This window comes from Gallus gallus, chromosome 1 (genome assembly GCF_016699485.2).
Source record: "Gallus gallus isolate bGalGal1 chromosome 1, bGalGal1.mat.broiler.GRCg7b, whole genome shotgun sequence".
In the NCBI taxonomy this organism is placed as follows: domain Eukaryota; kingdom Metazoa; phylum Chordata; class Aves; order Galliformes; family Phasianidae; genus Gallus; species Gallus gallus.
In genome coordinates this window covers 67,303,485-67,328,178 of record NC_052532.1, presented here as the reverse complement: position 1 = coordinate 67,328,178, position 24,694 = coordinate 67,303,485, and the positions used below count along the sequence as shown (strand labels likewise).

At 44.1% G+C, this 24,694-nt stretch overlaps 2 long non-coding RNA genes across 3 annotated transcripts in view; one reads left to right on the top strand and one right to left on the bottom strand.

The window, feature by feature from the left end:
- The first annotated feature begins 3,095 nt into the window (after positions 1-3,095).
- LOC107054089 overlaps positions 3,096-24,694 on the top strand; it is a 23,988-nt gene continuing 2,389 nt past the window's right edge. The window contains exons 1-2 of one of the 2 annotated variants that reach the window (XR_006932169.1): positions 3,096-16,373; positions 20,228-24,275. This is a non-coding gene — a long non-coding RNA (uncharacterized LOC107054089). Of the gene's footprint in view, positions 24,276-24,694 lie in introns of both variants that reach the window. The other variant, XR_005862144.2, reaches the window with a different exon arrangement.
- Positions 20,825-24,694, bottom strand: part of LOC121109059 — a 19,259-nt gene continuing 15,389 nt past the window's right edge. Inside the window, exon 4 of the long non-coding RNA XR_005862145.2 lies at positions 20,825-24,169. This is a non-coding gene — a long non-coding RNA (uncharacterized LOC121109059). The remainder of the gene's footprint in view (positions 24,170-24,694) is intronic.

Below are 24,694 nucleotides of genomic sequence, written 5' to 3'. Positions count from 1 at the left end.
GTAATGCTCCGGCCTTCAAAGCAGGACTTCCAGGGGGACAAAAGCAGAGCCTAAACATGTGGGACATAGGGACTGGATATGCTTAGCCCACACACTGTGCCAAGCAATGATGTCTCCTTCATCTGGGTGTTTTTAGCTGTGTAACTCGCTCTCAGAGGGGGCCTCATATGCCAGCGTAACGCGAGGAGGACTTCAGAAGGATGTACTGAAGCACCTGTACCAACTGTCTGCCAGTGCAGGGGTTGATTGAGGTTGCCTGTTTTCTCTGCAGAAAGCCTCCAAACTGAGCGACAGCCTTGAGATCACTTCAGTGTCCAAAACGATGGCACCAGACCCTTTGCACCCATACCCTCTGCAGCAGAATACTCCAACCAGTTGTTAATGGTGCTTAATACCTGCATCAGCAAACGCGTCACCAGGGGCCTTCTCTCTGGGCCTGAGGACTGCACCTGCGCAGCCCACCTCACATCCTTTGGGCCAACCTTCTTCCTTCACAGGGTGGAGCTAATATATTCCCTTGTGCTGTTAGGACCAGGCCCGGGCCAGGTTGCCATGAGGGAGAACCAAGGGTGCCACAGGCCAAAGCTTCCCTTTGCTGAAGGCCCTGTGGCCTGTCCTCTGTCCCCTTACCACCTCTTCTCCCTGTCCCCTTACCACCTCTCCCTGCCCTCTCACCAGATGGGATGTGGGCTTTGGGCACAACAAGACTCCGCTCTGGAAGCCCTGGGAACACAGCAGGTTTACAGCTTTATGCTATTTATGGAGAAGCTTGCTCCATACTGGGGCTTTTACCACACGGATCTGGCTGCAGCCTGGTGTCACTCTGCACAGACAGCTGGAGCTGCATGGAGCAGCTTCACTTGGATGGCAAAAATGCATGAGTCAGACCCAAGCTTGGTGTAACCTGCTTGTTTATAAGGACTGTATACAAAGACAGTTCTTTTCCCCTCCTTGGCTCCCACAGATACTTAGAGCACAGAGAAGCCTCTGCTCTGAACTCACAGAGAGTTCCTCTACCGAGTTCTTCCTTGGAGGAACCTCATTTCTCCATTTCTCTGCAGGATGTTCTCAGACCATCTGCAGTCCCCAGAGCTAGCATCAAGCCACACAAGCCTGATACACTTATTTGCACTTTCAACCTGCAGCGAGCATCCAGGGCAGAGCACTAGGTGTGGCAGTCAGGTTGCAGGCAAGGCCTGCAAATGTCTGTAGCTACCCGAGGCTTGACCAAAGAGAACCAAAATGCTGAAGTGAGTAGTTGTGACACCCCCCCAAAAAATAAGACCCTTTCAGTTTCCACCTAACTTTAGAGGCAGCACCACTCACGTTTGACCTTATTTTTTTCTAAGCACTGCACCTGAGTCCAGCCATCCAAGTCTGCTTCCTGCCATGAGCCAGGTATTGAAATGACATAGCAGGGTATGGCTTCAGACATGCCAAGGCCATGTTCATTTGCCTACATGTAGCCACGTTGTGCTGTTTTAAGTACATTAGTTTCCCGTGCACAGCCTCCAACCAGCTGCTTTACCCATCCCAGAACACCCAAAACACCCATAGGAGACTGGTGTGTCTGACACACGGCCCAGCAGGGACGAGCAAAGCAGGATGCAATAGCAGGATGAAATAACATCAGGCAACTCCAGCTGGGCAGCCCCTCTGTCCATCAGGCTCAGACCACGCAATGGCTGTGAGTGCATGCAGCTTGCAACAACAGCAATTACATGGCATTGCATGCAGCAAGGTGCTGATATCGCTGCTCCAAGAGCGAGGAAAAGCAGAGCAGGGAGGGACAGAGGCACCCTGCAAACAGTAAGCAGTCCTGGGGGTAGCAAGGGAGCTTAAATAAGGGTGTTTAAACACAGGTAGGTTTAATTAGAACTGCTCAGAAATTAACTGCAGAGACAGAGTGCATTTACGTGTGCACTCAAAAATCCTCAGGCAGATCTGGGTCAGCACAGCTCCAGTAGGATCAGTGGTAAGTGCAGCATGCAGGAGCCCTCAGGGCTGCCCTGCCTGCGTTCACAGGCCTCGGTTACAGAGCAAATCCTGGCCCCTGTCCCCCTTCAGCTTTCATAGCCCATCTTCTGCATGTCACGAGATCCAGGAGCGTTTTAACCTTCTTTAAAAAAGCCGAGATTCTCTTTGAAGTCATACGATTCCGTGCCATAGGTCTGAGGGAAACACGGAGCCGTGAAACGAACTCCCGCAACAGGACGACCCCAAGCTGCACTGCTAAGCTGCCGTGCCCTAAAAAAGACAAAAATAAAGGGCGTTTTTGTTCTCTGAACAGCACGTGGGGTTGGGGCGCTGCTCCCCAGCCTGAGCACGGAGTGCTGAGCAGAGAGCTGCCGCAGGGGCAGCTGAGGGAGGGCCCGAAGCAATCAGGGCAGCGGTGGAAATTCCACGAGTTGTCAGAATTCCGGATTTTTTTTTTTGTGTGCCAAGACATCTCGGCATTGTCTAATAGTACTTCAGGCTGATTCAGCACAAAGCGAGCAGCCCTCGCTCTGCGTAAGGCTCGGGCTGGGACAGCAGCAGGAGAGCCAAGCGCGCTCCTCAGCCCATCGCCGAGCCCTCGGCCACGGCCCGCGGCACGCCAACACGCAGAGCAGCGCAGAACAGAACGGCGCAGGGCGATGCAATTGCAACACCGCGCACTGCAGCGCCGGGCAGTGCAACGCAGAGGAGGGCAGGATGCTGCGACACACAGCGAGCCCCCGCGGCGGCAGGAAGACAGCGGGAACGCGGCAGCCAGTAGCGCGCCGAGGCACCGCCTGCCCGCAGCCGGGCGCTGCAGCCCCACGGGGCCGCGGTTGACCGCGCGCTTGCACAACCCTAGCCCCACCCCCACGTGACCCGCAGGCCCCGCCCCGCCATGCAAATCAGCCGGGCGGCGGCGGCCAATGAGGAGGCGAGCTCCGCTGTTGTATTTATAGACGCTATTTAAAGAGCCCCTGGGAGTCTCCGCGCGGCGCTGGGCGGCGGCGGCGGCCGGGCGAGCGCGGGGAGGGTGGGCACGTGCGCTCGAGCGGGGGGAGGGGTGCGCGCGATCCGGCGGACCTGCGCGCGCCCAACCGCCGCCACGGCCTCGCGCAGCCCGCGCGGGAGCGGAGCGGGAGGAGGGGGCGGCGCGGCGCGGCGCGGCGCGGCGCGTCGCAGTGCAGCCGTGGCGGCGGCCTGGGGAGTGCGGTCCCCGGGTTCAGGCTGGAGGCGCTGGGTGAAATGCGTTCTGCTCCGGAGCTACGATTCTCGAAGCGGTCGGGGGGCGTTCTTAGTTGGAAAAGCGACGTCTCCCAGATGAGCTCGGATGGATAGCGGTTCTGGGTCGCCCTCTTTGGCCGTGGGCTTGTGGCAAACTCATTTGCTGCACCCTTTCTCCTCACGCTTAAAGAAGGGGCGTTCCTTTTTTCTTTCTTTCTTCTTCTTCTTCTTTTTTTTTTTTTTTTTTTTAAATCGGGACTTTTTTGACCAGCGAGCCTGAAATGGAGATGCGGTGCATCTCACAGTTTGTGTCACTTCCAGGAGGCGATGAAAGGCAGCGCTTTGTCGCTGCTGTGCAGCGATACAGGCGGTGAGGTGCTGCTCTCACACAGTCGGCGCTGAGGAACGGCCACCTGAGCGCTGCCCTGTCCGAGTGCACAGGCAGAACTGGAGCTCTGTGACTTCGTGTCTCTCTCAGTAATAATCGCTTCTCGTTGTGCAGTCTGAGTCACGGTGTGAAGTCCTACTGAAACCCACAGCGTCCCCCCCTCCACCTGGGCACAAAGCTCCCCGTCTGTAGGTGCGTTTTCCTACAGCCCCTCACGCCCAGCTGATGGCTGCCCCCCTCTCCTTCCCACAGCGCTGCTCCTAATGCTTGGCCCGCTCCCTCTTAAAGGTAGGCTGGAAGATTTCCCTCTGGCTTTTATTTGGGTTTCTTCAAGCAACCAGAAAAGGGGGAAGGAAAACAAAACCAAAGCATTTGGGGAAAAGAAACCGACACAACCACACAAAAACACGCCCCAGTGCCCACCACTGTGAAGAGAACTGACTGACCGCAGGCCTCCAGGAGCCTCAAGTATGCGCTGCTAGTTCCCGGCCAACCATTTGCTTTGATGGTGCTGTGAGTGAGCAGATTGACTTGACCCCTGTTTTGTTTGTGCCTGACAGTTGTTTCCAGGATGAAGCGTAAGTGGAGCTGGGGAAGGGAGAGGCACTGGAAGTAAATCAGTAAAAAAACAACAGATTTCTCATGCTTGCACTCTTAACCTTACATCCGATGCCCATGCAATCAATTCAAAGATTTTAGTTGTCTTTTGGTCAGGCCCTCCAAGAACCTTTATTGCTAAAATGCTGCAATGGGTAAAGTACATCTTATGAGAGCTTTTTGAGACACTTAGGCTGCAAATTTCCTTTCCTGTTAAGGATCTCATTGCTGCCACAGTGCGAGAGAGGATGAAGCATATTTCAACAGATGGAATGTTCTTCAAGTGAGCTGTTTCAGTTTGATTGTGGGTTTTTTTTTTCCCCCTATGTTTACTCTAACCCTATTACTTGCACTTCTGTTGGCATCTACTGCAAAAATGACTGCAATGTCTACATTTGGTTTTCAAGTTCTGTGTTTTAAGACACCCCGCAGTTTAAGTGAATATAGGGATATCTGTATACTAAGCTCCTTTTAGTGCATGCCATTGCCCAGGTCAGCATTTGCAGCTTCTTTGTGCTCTGAGTTGTATATCATAATCGATGAAAGCACAAACCAACCAGATCCAAGAAGCGTGGAGTTACACTTGCTGTGAAGTGTCATTGGCAAATGCCATCTGCCCAGCAGTTGTAACGCAACTCCACCCTTCTCCTCAGTGTGCACAAAGATGTGAGCAGCTTTCAGTTTTAAAATGAGCAGATAACGGAGGCTGAGTGGGAGAAGGAAAGGAAGGAGGCTTTTGCATGTCCAAATGTGTTGGAGCAGGAGAGCAGAGACAGATGCTCATAGCAGACCCCTGTGGCTGATGAGCAGAAGGCTTGTCCTGCAGGGAAAGGTCAGGTGGAGAGGAAGGTTCTGTGCTGACAGAAGGGAGAAAAACAAGCTCCATCTGTGACTGTGCATTAGGCTTGCTGGAAGGCTTGTACTGAAATCCAGGAACCCCCTGTGTGTGCTGGTGAGGACTGGTATTTGCTGGTGAGCAGCCTGAGTCAGGGAATGATGCTGAAGTCTCTCTGTTCCTCTTTCAGGCTCCTACCTGCGTTTGTTAGCCTACTCAAGACTCATTCTACTTATCAACCCTGAAGCAATTTTTGTTTGTTTGTTTTGTTGGTTGGCTTATTGCTACCCCTGAGAACTGAATAGTGTAGGGTATACCTCAGGCTGTGTCCTGTTACCAGACTTACAGCCCCATTGGCATCAAATCCCCCATAGCTCCGGAAACAGCACACATCTGATTACCATAATTGTGTCCACACCGAGACTTATGCCAATGACTCTCTTTAGTAGAGATGCTGAATATTAATCAAGAAGTTGTAGCAATATATATATATATATTAAGGAGAAATGTGGTTTTACTTTCTTGTGAATGTTTCTCAGAGGTGTCACTTAAGGATTCTCTGTAAATTGAAGTGATCTGGCTTAATCTGCATTGGCAGAATTAAAGCAGGGTGGGGCCTGTGGCAAGGTTACTGTTACACTGGTATTTCCTATTCATAGGTATAGACCAGCACAAAATAAACAGGACTCTTGGATTGGTAGCCACATGGCAGGGGCTGTGTGGATGTAATGGCATTATGGCACCAATAGGAAGGTGACTTGCTGATGCCCTTCATCCTTAGTCTTAGCAGTGAGTGATCCCACTCTGTCCATGGCTCACTGACCCTCTTGCTTGTCTTCCCACAAATAAAGCTAGTTCAGTTCACTCATGCTGCAGAAGATTAGAAGTACTGGTGGTACTGATTGAGAAAAGTAAGCAGTTCTCTTAGGTGAATGAGCTGAATTATTTCCCGTGTGTTCTGATCAGCAAAAGGGCCTGACAGGGCAGCCTGAAGAGGGAGAAGTGGAAGCACTACCTGTTTGGGTGGCAATAAGCCACCAAGTAGCTGCGGGGTAAGGCCAGGTGGTACATCTAAGGCAGTATTGTACCAGAATTGCCACATTTGCTTTTCCCAGTGCAGTTATTTCAGTAGGGTTGTAGGAAGATGTCATTTCTCACATACAGCTTTTTGGCTGTTTGTCAGTCTGAAGACTGCTGTTCCCATCAAGCTGCCAATCTGTGGAAGCACATCCTGAAGCCCTGTCAGGCAGAAATCAGGCAGGATGGTTTGAATGGTAGGTCTGAGTTTGAATACTTGGTCTGGTCTCTTCAGAAGTGAAAGGAGTGCTTGCTGGATCTGCTCCATAGACACTTGGATGAGGCTGGTAGCCAGCAGAAGGGCTTGGGATGGCAATAGATTTTACAGCAGATTCAGGAGATGCAATGTGTTTATAGTCAAAAATAGGGAAAAAAAAAAAAAATCAGCTCTGAATCCAAAATATATCATGCCCTTGCAAAAAGGAGTATTCAAGCCTTCTTTGGAGTAGTGTTCAGGCTACTTTAGTGTACATTTTTCAGCCCTTAAGTTGCACTAGTCTTTCAGTCCTCATACCAGCTTGAGTTATATCTATCAGCCTTGGGTCTGAGGGCATTTGAGCATGTGAAAAGGAGTCAGAGTACAAGAACTGGACTTTGAGTTGTGAATTTGGCTTGCCGTCTGCTCAGCAGGCTCAAGGAAATGGAGGAATACAGGAATGCAGAGTAGTATCCCACAGGAAAGGTCAACTCAGTGGAGTTGTGGGAGGTGATTACATTTTTCACTTACAACAGAAATCAAAGTAGTTTTTTTAAGTTGAATAAAGTATACTCAAAAGGAACATTCCAATAATGTATTTGGGCCTTCTGGAGGTAGCCCTAAATTTGGCCGCCAGTCCAGGCTTTTCTCTTCTTCCTTCTGTCCGTCTTGTTAATTATTAACCTAGTGCATTGGGAGCTACATTCTTCTAGGTGACTCCTCCCATGTTTCCAACCTGGGCAACTTGTCTTGCGTTATTAGTCTGCAGACTAAAATTGCTCCTTCATGAGGTACTGCACTCTGGAAAGAAGCGGGCAGCAGAGTGTACAGAAGGTGTGTCATCCAGGCCTCGTGGCGTGTTATAATACAAGAACTGTCTTGCTTATTCATTATGCTGCATTCTTAACTGACCTTTACAGCATTCAGTAAAATGGCTTCAGGTTATTGTGGACTTTGTGGTCTTTTCAGCACATGCAATTAATGAGGAGGGAAAAATAAATCTAGCATCAGAATGAGTATTTTACTGGAACTGAGTCCTGTGCATAATTTAACACTTTGGGGAGTGAACGTTCTCTGCTTTCTTGAAATAATTTAGAGGCAGTTTTGAAATAGAACACATTTGTATAAATGTGCCTTGGGATGAAAGATCTCGTATTTAGTTTTCTCCTACATTACAGTCTATAGGATGTGCCATGCAGTAATCTCTAAACTGTGATTTGCAAAGTGTTTCTCTTGTAAGTAGACTGAAAATAATCTTCCTGGCATAATTTCACCCCCCTTCCCCTAAATAAGGGACTGCGGGATAAAAATCCAGTGCAGTGTAATATTGTATCTGTATTGTAGATGGGAAAAGAGAGGTGAAGCTTGGCTGAAGGTGTCCTCAGTCTAGTGGTTCACATTTTTCAGTACTTAGCAAGGAAAGCAACTGTTACAACACATGGATTTCTCCTAAACTGTAGCCTTCAGAGTTACAGATCGCTTTTGAAACCTGTCCCAGAGTTACCCAGTCAATCTGCAGGAGAACCAAGCGTATTGTTCAAAGGCACTCCTTTGTCCTCTCCACCTTAGTGGGACAGCTGGCTTTATAGATCAATAGTGAGAGATCCCACACTGATAAAATCGATAATACTGGTATGACATTTACATGAAATTGGGTATGAAATTTGCAAATATGCCCATTAAATATATTGTGCTGTTTACAAAAAGCTTTGTTTCTCTTAATTCCTTCTAAGATTAGCTTATTTAGGAGCTGATACTGTTAACCTGACTCTTGGAAAAGCCTACAAATTCCATTGAAGGGCTGAAGGAGCTCTCAGCATGCACCAGAGCAGCAGAATCTGGATCTCAGGCAACAGACTCTGGTGATGGCATTTAGTGAGAGCTTTTTGCTGCAACTGTTGTGATGTTTTCTCAGCTAAGAATATGTAGTTGTAATAAGTTTTTCATGTATGCTTTCAGTGCCAGTGAACAAAAGCTTTTTTAAGTAAATGAACACTAATGCTGTTGTTTGATGTTTTTTAAAGCTGTGGCTCATTTATTTTAAAGTTAAATGAAACCTGTTGAGTAAGTTAGGGTGTTGGTTACCACACTTCAGACTACAGTAATTTACACTCTTTTGCCAGTGACCTCAGCATTTACCTGCATATGTGTTATCTGCCAGAGAGCAGAAGCTTTGAATTTCTCTAGGATGAGGAATCCTGTAGATTTGTACAGACATGCATTTTCAAAGGCCGGGTCAAAGCTACTTTTTCCAGTGTCAAGGGACACCATGCTTATACCCCCTGCATGAAAGAGATTGTACTGAGTTACCCTCCTGTGCTTTGGGGCTGCAGGCTTGGAGCTATGCACAGAGCTGAAAGCCAGAACTAGTAAATTCATTCCCTAGATGGGACTGAGGGTTATATCCCATGTAAGCTTTAGAGGGCAAGTTAGGACTCAAATGGAGCAGGAAGTACACCAAGCTAAGGTGTCACCAAAATATCCCTTGGACACTTGCATGGTTGTCCCAGTCTGGTCTGCTCAGGGAACAAGCCCATGATGATGAGGTATCAGAACTTTCATTCAATCCACCTCTGTGCATTTTCATTTGGCATCTTGGAGGTGAGTTGCTGTTGCTCAGAGGAAACCTGCAGCTCCAAAGCCTGAACCTGATAGCTCGCTTTGTGGAGTTACACAGTCAGGTTCCTGGTTCATCAGATATGGCTGACGTCATTTTCCTATTGATCTGGTAAGCAAGAATTTTCAGTCTGCTGTTTTCAGGGTACGGAACGTTCAGGACATCAGCAAGGAATGCTTCTTTCTGGAGCACAAAAGCAACGCAGCCTCCCTTCCTAGGACCACTGGAGCAGCCTCCCACTGATCGCCCCAGATTCATGGGGAGCTGCTGTGTTTTGTTCTTGTCAACGGAGGCTGGTTTGGCCTGGTTCCATGACTAGCGGGGTGGAGGGACCCACGGATCCACGCCCTGGAAAAGGGAAACAGGGAAAAGGGTTGAGAGAGGGCCCAAAAACAAAACAGCAGCAACAATCTGAGGAGAAACAAACTATTTTATTAAATAAGATACTGGGATGCAAGGTAATGCACTGTAATACAGTATAATTAGAATTGTAGCTAGTAAATCAAATATAATGGGAGAGTGTCCGAAAGCTGAAGGCCTTACTCTAATGCTGAGGCGAGACAATCTAGGGAGCACCCACACTGCCGAGATGAAAAGGGAAGGGCAGAAAATGTTTTGTGGATAGTATTTATCTTCTCTGCCTGAGTGGAAATGGTAACAGAACAGTGAACAGTCCTCTGGGGGATGTAGTAGTTCTTCTCTTCTGGGACAGGTACCCAGACCTGGAGCATTAACTCTTTAATTCCCAGTGCTACGTGATGTTATGATGTGGAATACTGATAACCAGGCATCATGAAGCTATGACAGTTCTTTTCTCCATTTTGTGTCTCTGTTCACCCAGAGCTGGCTATCTTTCTGCCCCACTCTTGGCACAGCCCTGAATGTATTAGTGGCCCATGGTTCCTGGAGAAACCCGAGGTGGAACCATGTGCTTGGTTTTGTCTATTTAATTATCAAAACTGGGATTTTTTTTATACTGGTATCACTACTGCTACTAGTGATAGGGTTTTGTTTTGTTGGGTTTGTTTTGTTTTGTTTCCTTTTAGGGTGTAATTGATTGTAAAGTAAACTAGAATTTTGCCAGGAATTAATTTGGCCAAGTGTTCTCAGAAGTGCAGAACACTACCAGTGAAAACCATAGACTAGTCTGGAGAGATGTTGTTCATGGTCAGGGGAAAGATATTTCTGCAAAGCAGACAAAGGCTGCATCAAACTACTTGCATGGAATATCACACTGAGAAAGAAAAGCACCTGTTGCAGAGTAGAGACTCCGATTTGTGAGACTGAATACCTTAGGTACTCTTCTCTTGCCTGGCTGAGTTGTGTGCGTGCACTTTGAGCTTGAATTCTCTCACAGTCAAATCTGAAATTCATTTGTTTCAAGTGGTTACATGTACAACCAAGGAAGTGCCCAGGCATCTCAAGTGCTTGAAGAAGCTCGCAACAGAAATAAAACAAACCAACAAAAAAAGCTGTAAAGACTGATAAAGAGATTAACTGAACAAACTGAATATCTTACCATATTTGTATTTCCCATTCAACCCATACTATAGCAAACAATACCTTGTAGCTGGCACTTGGAAGAAAAATGCATAGACAAGAAATACGGAAGTGAAACCACAAGACTGTAAGTGAAGTCCATTTACAACTGCTTCAGTAAACAGTTCGCACATATGAAAAGTTAAGGCTGACAATTTCACATGGACAGCTGCGGTTCTGTAATGTGTTATCCCTCATCAAACTGTGAAGTAATAGGAAAATGATATGCTGACAGTTCCTATCATTATCTCATAACTCTCCTGGGCTTTATCGCTGGGCTGTTGCAGATTTACTGTGTCACCTTGGGCAAGTGATTCGAACCTGTGATGCCTCGGTTTCTACTACTGCAAAATGAAGGCAATGCGTAAAGGTGCATAGGGGTGATTTGGCCTTTGAAAGAAGCTTGCAAAATCAAATTGAGAGCTGTTGAAACAGCCCACCTGTAAGATGGCAAGATGCTATTCTGTGGGTTGTGTGTAAAAGATTGTAATAAAAAAATAGCTTCGTTTCTTAATGTCAGGACATGAACCTGTGGTCTTGGCCAGTATCCATTCGTAAAATTCATGATGCTATGCGCAAGTTGTTGCTGAAAATGTCTGCTGTCGTACTGTCAGGCTAACTTAGTAGCACACAGGCTCTCACACCTGTAGTGTAAAATGGTGTACTTTTAGCATGTCTTCTACTTGGTTCACTTTGTATCACAGGCTGAGTAGAGCTGACTTTCCCTCCCTCCCTCCATCCATCCATCCTTCAAATGTAGTTTTGGTGAGGGAAGGACCTGTTTCTGAATTCAGTGGATATGCTCATTCAAATGTAGGGAAAGTGCTGGAAAAGTTAAACGTTTCAGTTAAATTCAAGGTTAACTGAGTAATAAACAATAAAAAATTGATAAATTGTTTTTTATTTTGGGAATTATCAAATAAAACAATAGTAAAGTTTAGGAAGGAAAACATTGCCTGAGGTGGGTTTTTCTGTTTCTGTTTTTGGTTTTGTTTTGTTTTGTTTTTTTTCTTTTAATTAAAAGGAAAAAAAAAAAAGATGTCTGATCTAAATTGCAAATATTGTTTTTTGCTTTTGTTTATTTGTTTGTTTTTTCCATATCCATAAGGACAACAAATGAAGAGGCAGGCTAATCATCGTGGGGCACTGTAAAGTGGAAATGTATGCCTATGATAAGGGAAAACAGAGTCTCAAAACAAGAGCTAATTCAAGTCAGAACCTAGGATCCAAACATGGAGTGCATTTGAGGACTTCTGAAATCCAAACGTTGGTACTCCAGGATTAAAGAATAAAGCAGAACAGAGACTGTTCTTTAACGTTTGTCTTTCTGTTCTTCAACCTTTCATCTTTAGTTGTCTAGCTCTTTTTCAGTAGCTGTAGTGGCCACTTAGATGGTCTCTTCCTTCCAAAGCAATTCTACAGAAGTCAGAAACTGGTGGACCTATTCTTTCTGTCAAGAGATTTCCACTGAATCTCTGTCACTTGATGTCAACACTATTTCACACATTAGGGCTGTCTTTTGCTGCACCATTGGCGATGAAAGTCTGCTTGGAGTGGACGTGCTGCGACATGGTCTGCAGTGGGACACGCTACCACCTTGGCTTTGAGAAATATCAACAGCAGGAGCTTTTGATTAATTGTTATTATTTATACAGTCATTATTTTGGAGTATTTTGCTAGAGTACTGAAAACATCACTGTTTTAACTTAGTTGGGAAATTGAACATTATGTAATGTATTACTGTATGTACATTACAAACGTATTACTGAGGTTTTGAAGTATTGTATGGATGATTCTCTTCTATTAAATACTCTCATTCATCATGTCATCTTGTCATTATACAGATAGCCTAGCCTATACTTTTATTTATTGCAGGTCTGATCTTCAGTTTTTCATGTGTTTCGGTTTTAAATGGAAACTAGCAAATGGAAGGTATGGCCTATCTTTCGTTGTTGTCTTTCTAAAAGAATAATTTGGACCTGATAAGGGAGGGAACAGCACAGAAAAGTTCTCTCACAGGGACTTGAAAGCCTTTCTAGCACCTGGTGACATTCTTTAGCATGTTTTATTTGGGAGTGGACACAGGGAAAATGCCTTTGGAGACTTTGTTACAGTTTTGGCCTCTAAGAAGAGAGTGGGTGTTTGACTGCAGGGCGGAAATGAGAAACAAAGAGCAAGGTTCACCCCTCCCCAGTGCTGTCCCCTCCCAGTGTCTTTGAAGCTGTTCACTTATTAGAAATGGTTTTCTTTGGAGTCCTGTGTTGTCAGAGAGAACTAAAACAGTCGTTTGCTGCTCACCATTCTTCCGCCTTGCTCCCAACGTTGGTCTGTGCCAAACATGGAGCAGATGAACGGGGCAGAGGTTACATGGAGAGTATTTGCCTGCTCCTTGAGATATAATCCTCCAGCTCTTCTAATGTACGCTGACTTCTGGGCCAGTCCTGTGAAGAGACGAACATCAGAGAGCACTATGGTGGTCTAGAGTAAGGGAGGTGCCCTGGTGTAGAGTCTGGTATGAGCCTGAAACAAAGCATGTAAAATCCTTTCAGCACTTTGAGCTTAATGTGAAGGTATTAAGGGTGAAACTGATGGCATTAAAATGCTTTCTGCTTTCTTAGTTACAGAGCAGGCTGTTTGCAGCAAAGATTATAGACCATGGAAAATTGATTTGGGAGCACTGATGTCGAATCACACTGCGTTACTCCATTGAAATCATCATAGGATCATTAGAACTGAGTACTGTATGTGTTTCCAGTGCCACACAGAACACAGAGACACTCTGCTTTCCCAAGGAGAATTGTCAGGATACACTGTAGAGCTATGTAGAACCAATTTGTGGTCAAAAATTTTTTTTTTTTGACAGCATTTGTGATGTAATTTGGAAGAACTGATGAACTCTCCTTTCCCTGATGGTGCAAGAAGTGGCTTTTTCAAGGAAAGCTGTGCTGGAAAGAAGTGGGAGATTTATTCCCACGTATCTACACAAAAGCTCTTGTTTTCCTGTAACTGTACCGGCTTTATTTTTAATTGCAGACGTGAACAAAGACTTAGTACTTTCACAATTAGCACTTGTAAATGGACATGATGTAAGGACTAACTTTTAGTCAAAATTCTATTTTTGTCCAATTTAGATGGGTAAATTCATGTAGAGGCTAAGACAGTAATTGAACAGATGCTTGTCAAAAAAACGTGCCATGCAGCAAATTTTCTTCCAGCTTCTTTTGGAATGAAAGTCTTAGCCTCTTCACTGAGACTTCACCAGACTGTGCCTGAGTCCTTAGAGGTTAACACCTGAAGCTGCTAATGTTTCCAAGATAGCCTGATGCAGCTGGAGTGGGTTGCTCTATTCTCTGTTCACAACCCTGTCCTAGAAAGGAGCTGCTAAAGCTGTGGAACTTTGGCCATCACTGATGGTGAAGTAGGTAAGCTCTGTAGCCTTGTCCTTAAGAAAACTCTTGCCAGTTCTTTGGACATTGGCAATGTTGAATATGTCTGTTAAGGATTTTAGGTCTAAACTGTTGTTGTCTGTTAGGGAGAAACTCGGCTGCAGTTCTAGATTTAAACTTCCCAGGGTTTTTGTTGTTGTTGTTTTTTTAAGCTACAGATGCCCATCCCATCACCATGATAGGTGGGAGAGCAGAGAGCAAAATGGAACAATGTCTTTAAACCTAGGAGATAAAATGCTGGATCCTTTCTCCATGGGATATTTTATGATAGGAGAAATTATTCTGTTATTTGGTACAGTATTAATTAAGGTGAAGACGATGCTGTAGGTCAGGAGACTGATGTGGTCTTCAGATCACCTTCAAATAGGAAACATAAGTAGGTGCAGCAGCCTACTGTATGAAAGCGAGCAATTAGGAATTTCAGTGAGACACTTAGAAAAATGCACAAAACATTGCAAAGTAAAGAAAAGGAAAAGAAAAACGAAAGAGTAATTCTCAAGGGAGACGTTATAAGGAGAAGCAATAAAGCTATTTTCTATGCTGCCAAGAGCTGGCCTGTTTCCAGACATGATTAGGTGGGGCTGCATGGCTGCTGGAATACCTGTAAATGGTGTGAATACTGCTGTGTGGCCTGTTTCCTTACAAACCTGTCCCTGGATAAGAGGTACAGTCTTCAGCTCTAGAGTAATAGCTGAGAACACATGGGCAAGAACTGTAGTCAGTACAAAATTTCACTGAGGTCACTGGTGGCTTTTAGGTGTAAGAGCTTGCTTGCTCACTTTTGATTGCAGGATCCTGGGCCTTAGCTGCCAAAAAATCTTATGAATTGCTTGCCTTGGAATCTGTCATTTCTCAATCTTTCAAACATGCCAGAACTTGGCCAGCAATGTACTATTCTTGCTGGACAGGACCATATAAAACGTTAATATATACCTCTTTGAGTGAACTGATTATTTGATTAGATTGTCTCCTAGGGAACTGATTTGGTGTAATAATGATAGTGAATGGAAGTGGCTCTTGCTTCACTGGAACAAGACTGTTCTGCTGCAGATCTGCTCATTGGCGGGTTCTTTGATCAGCATTCAAGGGTTAAGCTAATGGAAGCTAGCTGGTATGCAGTGGAGGGTTGAGTAGAAATTGCACTCCTACCTATGCCTTTGGTGAGGGAATGATGAAATGAGGATGGCGTGTGAGTCTGTATTTTTGCTCTTGTCTTTTGAGTAATCAGAGCTCTCTCCTGCAACTTTTACAAAGCTGAAATTCTGAAATGTCTGAGGTGATACATCCAGAAGAGATAAGCAAGGAGTACAGAGGCAGCAGGAGGTCAGAGCAGGTGACCTGTTTTGTTGTTGTTTGTTTGTTTTTTCAGTTTGGTTAGTGATTTTTATGTCTAAGATATTTATGTACAGCTTCCTGTGCCTTACATTTCTATACAATGGGAATAGTAGTGTTTCCTTTATTTAATAACAGTGATCTGTAGTCCTTGGACAATGTGCTGCTCTGGTTAAAAGTACAGCGTGAGCTCCTTGTGATGGGAGGTATGCTCTTCACAGTGTTTTGGGTAGGACAAGTCATCTGGTACACATTCACAGAGTTGCAGTCAGACCTCCCTAGCCCAGGTTTTTCGAGATCTATGTGGGGTAGGAAGCGAGACCAGCAGGGGTTAATGTGGTGATGACCTTTGCAGCTGGAGTCCAGCTGCTGGTCCCAGCTGCCAGCTGCACAAAGAAGGGAAGGGGGTGGGGAGAAATGCTGCCAGTCCAAAGGTAAGGAAAGCTTTGCACTGAAGAAATAAAAGGGCTTTATGTTTATTTGCCTCCTGAGAAGCCCATTGTACTTAATTTTCCTCCCTGTTCCATAGTGAAGGAAGAGTACTTTCTAAACATGAAGGCATCCTGGAAAAGACAGAGACCATGCTCTGCAATAAGAGCAAACAGAGCAGACCATGTAGAAGAGCCTGAATGTGAGCTACCCTTCCATACTGAAGGCCTACATATACCTGACATAGACTTGGATCAGCTGTTTTCAGTCTAAGCTGATATGGTTTGTCTTTGTTCCACTTTAACTTCCTATTGCTTAAATGAAAGGTCTTTTTTTTTTCTTTTTTCTTTTTTCTTTTTTTTCTGGGGATGACTGTGGAACTGTCTCTAAAAACCTGTATTTTTTCAGCTCTATTTCTATAGGGAGTGCAAAGAGAAGCTTAACTGATTCATGTAAAGACTAGGAGTAATAAACTCTAAAAAAATGTTCTAGAAATAATACCATTACCTATTTTTACCGTCAAACCTTTCTTCCCTTTCTCTCTCTAATGTGACATTTGCTTTTTACACCTCTATGCAAGGACCTGAAAACAGGCTGTGTGTTCACTGTAATTATGAGTCAGCCTTTACCGATGATGACTCAAATATGTGACTCTGGCACCTGTTTCATGTCTGTCTGGGTTTTGGATAGCATTGATGGTGGCACGTAAAGCAAAGGTAAACATGAGTGTGCTCCTTTCCCAGAAGCTATTTGTTCAATGCGTTGGATGATAAAGAACAAAAGCAGTTATTAAAAAAAAAGGTGTTTACAAAATTGCAGCTGCAATAATAGGACTTTGTGGGGGGCATCAGGTATTGCTTGTTTCAGAGAGGGAGCGGCATTCAGACTGGGTGCCACTGACTCTAACACTTCCTTGGAGCATTGTTTTGTCTGTTTTAGGCAATTCTGGGGAGAGGAGGAGTGAGAATAATGTTAGCTAATCATATTAACGCTAGCAAGGCATATTGTGAATGAAGAATGCTATTTAAGTGTTCGATTTACTGTTATTCTCAAGGGAAAAAAAAATCTCGAGTAAAATGCAACTGCAGATATGTGAAGGGAGGGAGGCAAATTTGTAATATTTCCAAAAACAGTCATGATTTCAGTAAATGAAGTTTGAAACCAGTTCTTGAATAGGAATCCATCATTACTGAAAGCAGGGTCAAGATGGGAGAAGTGCAAGACGTGAATCTGAGGCAGGCTCCAGCCAAAACCTAAACAAAGGTAAAGCTAAAGAGCCTGTGTGGTTATTCTGCCTGCAAATACTGTCCAAGGGCAGGAGTGTGCAGAGGGGATCGAGTCCTGATTAAGTAGGTTAAGAGTGGATCTGCAGCTTATCAGCTTATGAAGGCAGGGGAGGAGGATTTAAGGATTTGTTCTTGGAACAAATGGTTTTCTTTCTGTCTTTGTCACTTCTGCCTTTATAAACCTTTACAACACATCACAGATTTTGGATTTTGCACATAAATGCTCTTAATTGCTTTTACCTGATTATGTTAAAGGCAATTGTAAGGTAAGGTTCTAACACCAACATATACACTACTGGCATGAGCGGCAGTCTTAAAATCAGGATACTGGAATACTGTCACCGTGCCAGCAGCTCGATAAAACATTCCACAGGATTTCCAAGAGCTCTCCAACGTATCTCCAGTGATCCCCATTGGCCTGTTTATGTCTCATTGTTCAGGAGTCTATGTACAAGTGTTTTCTGGTGGTTGGCATTAATCATAATAGTCAGAACAATGCCAGAAGCCCAGAGCTGTGGAAGAAATCTTTATGGTTGTGGTAGAATTAACTAGGACATGTGTTTTTTTGCCAGTTAGCATGAATCACAGTCTATTCCTGATAAATGCAGTGATAGCTGAACTGTAGTGCTTCACTGACAGAGGGGGAAAATTACAGGTGTTTGTTTTTCCTGTGCTTTTTCAGTGTGCACATTTGCTAACATAAAACACAATTCCAAGAAGCAGTATTCTTCCAGAGACCTAGGGCACAGTCACAGGGGAAACATTTGGGAAATTCTCCCAAAGCACAATATATGCTTCTGTTTACCCTAAAATGTGTTTGGTTTGGTTTCTTAAGGAATAGAAGATACCATCTTGCACCTGTGTCATGCGGAATATTTTAAGTGGGGAGGAATAGCACAATGCACCAATATAGTCTAGGGGCCAATCAGCTGGAAGTAGCTTTGCCAAAAAGGACCTGTGACTGGTCGGCAAGTTGTCTCTCAGCCAGCAGTGTGTCTTGTGTTAAGGAAGGGAAGAGCCTCCATTGTTGCATTAAGAAAAATGTTCCAAGCAGATTAAAGGAGGTTATCCATCCTTTCTGGTCCAGTTCTAGAGTCCTCAGCATGAGCAAGATGTGGAAATATGGAAGTGAGCCCAGCAAAAGGTTACTAAGATGATTAAGGGATTGGAGCATCTGTCATATCAGGAGAAGCTGAGAGCTGGGCTGAGGAGGCTCCACAGGTTTTTGGCAGTGTGTATAAATATCTGACAGAAGGGTATAAAGCAACCCATGGGCTGCCCAGAACAACTACTGTGGCCCGACCCCTGCAACCATGGCATCCTGGAGGTGGTTCTTCCCCACCAAGCAGCCCAGCCCAGCCCTGGACGCACAACCATCATTCAGCAACAACCAAAACATCAGCCCCAGACAATTCCTTTTCTCTCAGTGCAGCCCAGGCAAGCCAAAACGTTGGTCACCCAGGATATAAAGCAAATGGAGACAGGCCTTTTCAAGTAGTGTCCAGTGACAGAACAAGAGAAATGGGTACAATCTTTCTACTTTAATCAGGAAAAAGTTTTTTTATTGTACGGGTGATCAAACGTGACAGCAGATTGCACTAGAGATGCTATCTCTGTCCTTAGAGCTATTTTTAACATTCAAGTTGTGCATGGTCCTGAGCAACCTGTCTGGGTGACCCTGCTTTGAGCAGAGGGTTGGGCAAGTCATGAGTGTCCAACCATTTGGCTTACCTGGGCTGCACTGAGTGAAGAGGAATTCTCTTGGGCTACATATAAAATATATAATATAGTTAACTATATAAGTAACAAAAATTTTATTGTTTAATATATTTTTTATTAAAGCAACAAAAAAGGGGGCAACAATAAATCATAAAGCTGGTGGGTTGGACATGTATGGACTAGATGATTTTCAGATATGCTTTCCAGCCATAACCATTCTGATTCTGTGCAGGAAATGCTAGTTCAGGACAGTGAAATGAGAAGTGGTTTGCTTCCTTTAAGACCAGCCAGACAAATCCTGATTTAGCATGCTGGAATGTGCGTGGAGTCAATGAACGAGGCTCTGAAAATTTTAGAAAGTTATTCAGACATAGGGGCATTGTTGGTGTGAGGAAAAGCCACAGTTAACTCTGTGTGTTGCTAGTTGCACATGACCATATAGAAGCTGTTGGGTCAGGTTTGTTCCTTGTTGGTCAGCCATGATATGGGATAGACAAAAGCATCTTTAGCTTTCTTGGCTGGTTGTGTGGTTGAAGAGACTGAATTCAAAGCAAGCATCATGAGAAGCTTAAGCTATTCTAAGCCAGGGGTGAGAAAAGCAGGTGCTCACTAGGAAGCCTCAGAAACGAGGTTTGGTGAGGTGAGTGGAACTATGGGAACAGAGACACAGATCCAGCCAAAGTAGAATATGTTGCAACAGAGGCAAATTGGCATCCAGCAGCTTAGCAGCAGCAGCTCACCTGTTGCATCATCTGTCCATGGGGGACTGCATTACAAGGGAGGCTCCTGTTGGCATGATATCTTGCATCTTTCAAACGGCTATAAGATGGTGCCGCACTAACTTGCATTACTCTCCTGGGGAGAAAGAACAGCTCTGGCCATTTTCAGCCCTCTAAGTCCATGAGTGTTACTTACTTACATAATGAGTGCTCCTTTTGCCAGAGTTTTGCATTGGTTGAAGGACACTTCCCCAGAAAATCTAGAGCTTCAAGAAGCAAAAAGATGCAAGTATTGTGAAAGAACGTGTTAAAATTTGTATTTATGCAAAGAAATTAGCTAATAACAATACAACAGTAAGAAACAGTGTTCATTTTTTTTCATATATATATTTTAATTTATTTCCTTTATTTTCCTTGAATAGGAGACAGAAAGGAAAGTAAGGTTATCTACTTCATTTAGGAACACATCCAGGGAACAAATTCCCCTTGCCCTTTCTCTCTTCTCTGCACCTAGCTAACAAGCTATCAAAAATTTGGACATTCAGGCTTAGTATCTAAAGACATTCTTTGTCTTTAGATCATGTATAATAATCTAAGTTTGAGAAGGTATTCTAGCTTTATGTACCCCAATTTACCTCCTATTTATATTTGGAGTCAGGTGACTGGATTGAATTTTTCCATTTCTGTTCTGTATCCTTCCCATCCCCACTAAATATTGATCTTGAATTTATCCAGAGAGCGATTTAATCATTTCCCATAGATTATCCAGGCTCAGCCACCTTCTGGTCTTTATCTTTGATAAACTGATAACCTGAGAAGATTCAAAATGTTCTTTGTCTTACTCAGTGATGACATGACCTCAGCCTGAAGCGTGTCCTTCCTGAATGTATAGATGTGTGAACCGAGGGCCATACTTCACGTGTACACACATCTGGGATCCAGGGGCCTGGTTCTTGATAGACACTACATCCTGTGGCAGTTAGCTGCTCTGGCTGACAAAGGGTGTGGAGTGAAGCAGCCCATTTTCCTATTAGAGAGAGGCTTCTGCAAATAAACAGTTGATGTCTATGCGACATGGGTGGGCTGTTCGAGTGTTTGAAAAGGCTTTCCAGAGGACTGAAGCATTTCAGAAGCAGTGGTACGCTTTGCCCAGAAGCAGAAATGAGGGGACGGAAAGTTCTTCGTGTTGTGGAGACCCCAACAGCTAATTAACAAGAACAAAGTGCTCTAGTTTGCCTTGACCACACCTTAGCCCTCTAGGCGAAGCCTCAGAAATCCAAGGGGACACAAGGCACTTCATTGAGCTGCAGTATGCATACGTGTAAAGCTGCCACTGAAGTCATCATTTTCTTTGCTAAAGTCATTTTAACTCAGACAGACTTATTTTTTCCCACAAACACATCAACAAATAACTTGATCCCACCCATGAATATGCAAACAAACGTATAAGTTACACCAAGTGTTTCTCCTCCTGGCTGCCAAATAAGAAAGGGAGATTGTTACTGTGACTTCTATTTTTAAATACTTGGGAGGTGCTCTACTGCTACAGCTAGAGGGACTGTATAATACCTAGGCTCAGTCTCAAAAACACTCCAGTGGTACTGCAGAGGCTCACAGAAATAGCTGAGTGGTGAAATTCTCCGCCTAAATGATGTTAGCAGAATCATACCTTCTGCCTTAAGTTGAATGCATGTATCAACCTCCTTAAGGGTAGCTACCTTGCTAACTGCTAGCAGGCTGCAAATACCCTAAATGCTTTCCACAGCTTTGTCGTACGTGAAACACAGCCTACTAAAACAGAGCCCAAACCTGGCCCAGCCATCCCCCTCCTTACTCTATTTTGGGCTGTGGCTAGGTGTATGGACTAAGATGTTTCACCAGACAGAAGCTGGAAGAAAGGGCCTGTTGTTCTGAATGGGAGGTGTGCTATGTGACATACTGTGCAAAGGATGTGTGCTTGGAAGGGCTGATGTGCAGAAATCATTAGTAGGGTGTGTCAGTACAGAGGGGGGAACCCAGACCCAGGAGAAAGAGCCAGAGAAGTGAGAGCAAGGGAGGATGAGGGTGGAAGGAGCAGGGGTGGAGGAGCAGCGACTAAGACTTTCCTCTTTTAGCTGTTGGTTTGGTACAGCCTTCATGTGAAATAGCATTCTCAATAGACCTTAGTAATCTGATCCAAGTATTCAGTGGACTTATTGATATGAAGAAAAGAGACTTACTACAGAGCAAATTTGTAAGTGACATTTATTCAAGGATAATAAATGATTCAGTTATGACAGCTGAAGTTAATGGCAGCAGTTGGGCCTACAGAAGTCACTGCTGGTTGTAAAATACCTGAAGATCAACAAAAAAGCAACCTCTGGAGTGCATGAACGAGTTTTGCAATGAGAATTGCACTTAACTGCTGATTTGCCCACCTTAGCTAGCTAGATCTTCAGCTCAAAGAAGCTGAGTTGAATGTAGAACCTGTTGCAAGAGGTAAATAGAGACAACTTTTCCTTTCCCTTAGAACTTTGTGGGGCTGGGATTAATTTGTCTCATATGGGTGGTTCTGTTGCAAGAAGTACCTCAGAACTGATCCAAGCAGTTCCTGGCCTACACTGGGAGCAAGTGGTATGAACCATCTTTACATCAATAACACCACAGTTGAATTGCTCTTGGTGTCAAGATATTGCCAGCTCCTCCTTTATGACAGCCCTTTGCCTGCAGGTACAACACAAAGAGGTTAGTGCTAGGAGGCAGAGCTGAATTTGACCCACTTTGTTAAAGGGACTCTCAGTAACAGAAAGGTGATTGTGCAGGAGGAGCAAACAAGAGGGTGTAAGTTAAGGTCCAGAAATGGACGTTCCTGTTTGCTCTGCCTGCTCCACACCTTTTCTGACCACTCTCCTTAGTTCTACCTGCAGCTTAGCTTCTAGTCTCCCTGGAACCACTAATTCAAATCCTGGCAGGATTACTCAACCCATCTGTAATTTTGAGGTTAAATGAAACTGTAAAACCAAAGATTCTGTGGCAAAGTGTTTGCCCTGGTATGCTTAACCAAAGCTGTCCTAATGCCTTTTGTACGTGGCATGCTGAGTTCACTGGTGTCCTGTCATTGGTTCTTCATTCCTCCTGATGTATTAATTTATTTGATTGCTTTACTACTTCAGTATTATTAGATTAGTCATGTGTTTTGAGGGAGATAGTGTAATATACATTTACTATCCACAACTTCTGTCCTAATTGATGTAGTTTTGTTGCCATTCCAGAATTTACAATGAATTGTATACGAGCTGAATATCTGCTCATTTAACATATCCATTAATTTTCACAATGGTACTTTGAATTCAATGTTTAAGAATTATTAGCTGAGACGGATTCTTTAGTCTTGAATATGAAATAGGGCTATGGGCAATTTGGAAAGGATAAATCTGAAATGTTTTTCATTATCTGTCAAGCTAGAAGCAGATTGGATGGAGATTTTGCTCTTTTTCTGTAAGAGAAAAAAAACAACAAAACATGGGTGTCAAAATGTGACCCAACCCATGCTTTCTTAAACTCTCTCTTTAACTTTCTAAACTTAAAAACAACCTTCTGTGTGTTTTTTTTAAATAAAATATTGCTAAAAATATTCTCCTGACCTGAAATCTTTAGCTGCCAAAATCCAAGTCTTCAAGCATGCTTTTATAGCCAAGTTACAAATCCATGAAAAATAGATTTATCGTCTAAGTAGAAATTAACTCGAACGTCCTTAAGCCAAGATTCACATAATTCCTCTATATTTCAGTATAAAATGTCTGTTGTTCTCCCTTTTCCCTCCCAACTCTTGAAATGCTGTGTATAAAAGCCAGGTATAAAAATGAATGCTTTTTAAAAATAGGTAATAACTCACACTGTTAAAAGATAAAGCTCTGTGACCTAAAAACAACTCAAGGCAACTTATCATTCATTTATTTTCTCCAAAGGTCTTCCATGCTTTAAGAGAGATAATGAAAACTAAGTCGTGATGATGTTGCCAAAAACAGTGGTGAATAAGTGGACTCCCGAGCAATTGCAGCACCAGCAGCATTTAACTTGTTGCTCAGGAGTTCATATTATTACTTTTTTTTTTTTTTTTTCAAATAAAACCCTAGCCCCATGGGACAAAGATTAAACTCTCTAGGTCTCTGGGGCTCCTGGAGGGCAAATCAACATGGTGGAGGTTTGCCAGCACGTAAAGCTGTTCTTACCGTACCTCATATGCTCCATGTGCTATTCTGGCTCACGTTCAACTCTCAGTTCAGAAGCCAATGAATTTATTAATGAGTTGCTTTGTGCATGGGTACGTGGCCGTAGCAGCTCCTGGGGAGCCCCAGCACCCCTGCAGCCGCTCCTGGGTCCTGCTGCAGCATGTCCTTTGAAATCGGTTGTGAGCCCCACAAGCAGTTAGCACAGAATTGTGAACTGATCTACCGTATTTCTAACACTACAAATGAAGATACGGAAGCTAAAGATAATCCATAGGATAATAGCATTAATTAATTCTTGGTGACTTATTGGAAATTTCTGTTTAACCCATGCGAATACAACTTTGGTCTCCAAGCATCCCCACTATCCATCCAAAGCCCATTTCCCACCAGCACACTCTGCTCCTTCCAAAGCCCTTCCTCTGGACGCACCCTAGAAGCACCCACCTCTCCCTAATTGTGCACTGACTCTGCCTGCTTGACTCCTCCAGCTCTGCCTGCTGAAATGCTGCTGCCTCATGAGAACTGCAGAAAACTCGGCTCCATTTGCACTTCCTACCGAGGGTGCCCTGATGGGACTCTGGGAGAATAAAAGGACACATCAGAGGAAAAGCTAGATCTGCAGTAGCTCTCTTCAAGAGCCCTGCTCATTGGTTGGTTGGTTGATTTTCAGAGCTGCAAAGGATGTAAGTATTTGTCTTTTTTTTTCCCCCCATCACAATGGCTTCAGATTAAAGCTGTTTGTATTTTAATAATTTCCATAGCAACATCTCATCAGCATTAATTTGGCTAAAAAAAAAAGATAGCTGTGCTTTATTTGTGGTATTACAGTAAAGTCTATAAAACATCGCTCGTAGAAGGCGTTTTGAAATGTGTGTGAAAAAAGTAGAGAAATCAGGGGAGATCATATTTTATAAAGCCAGATAAAGTTGCTGGCAGTTGGTAGCATGGAAGAGATAATAGAAAATAGGGTTTGCTTGTTAGTTTTATAAAAATATACAGTATTTAATTCAGAAGTGTAGAGTTGGAATAGCAACCTCCATATATGTAGCAAGGAATAGCTACTCTGTACTATTTTTTTCATGTAGATGAATCCATGTGGTTT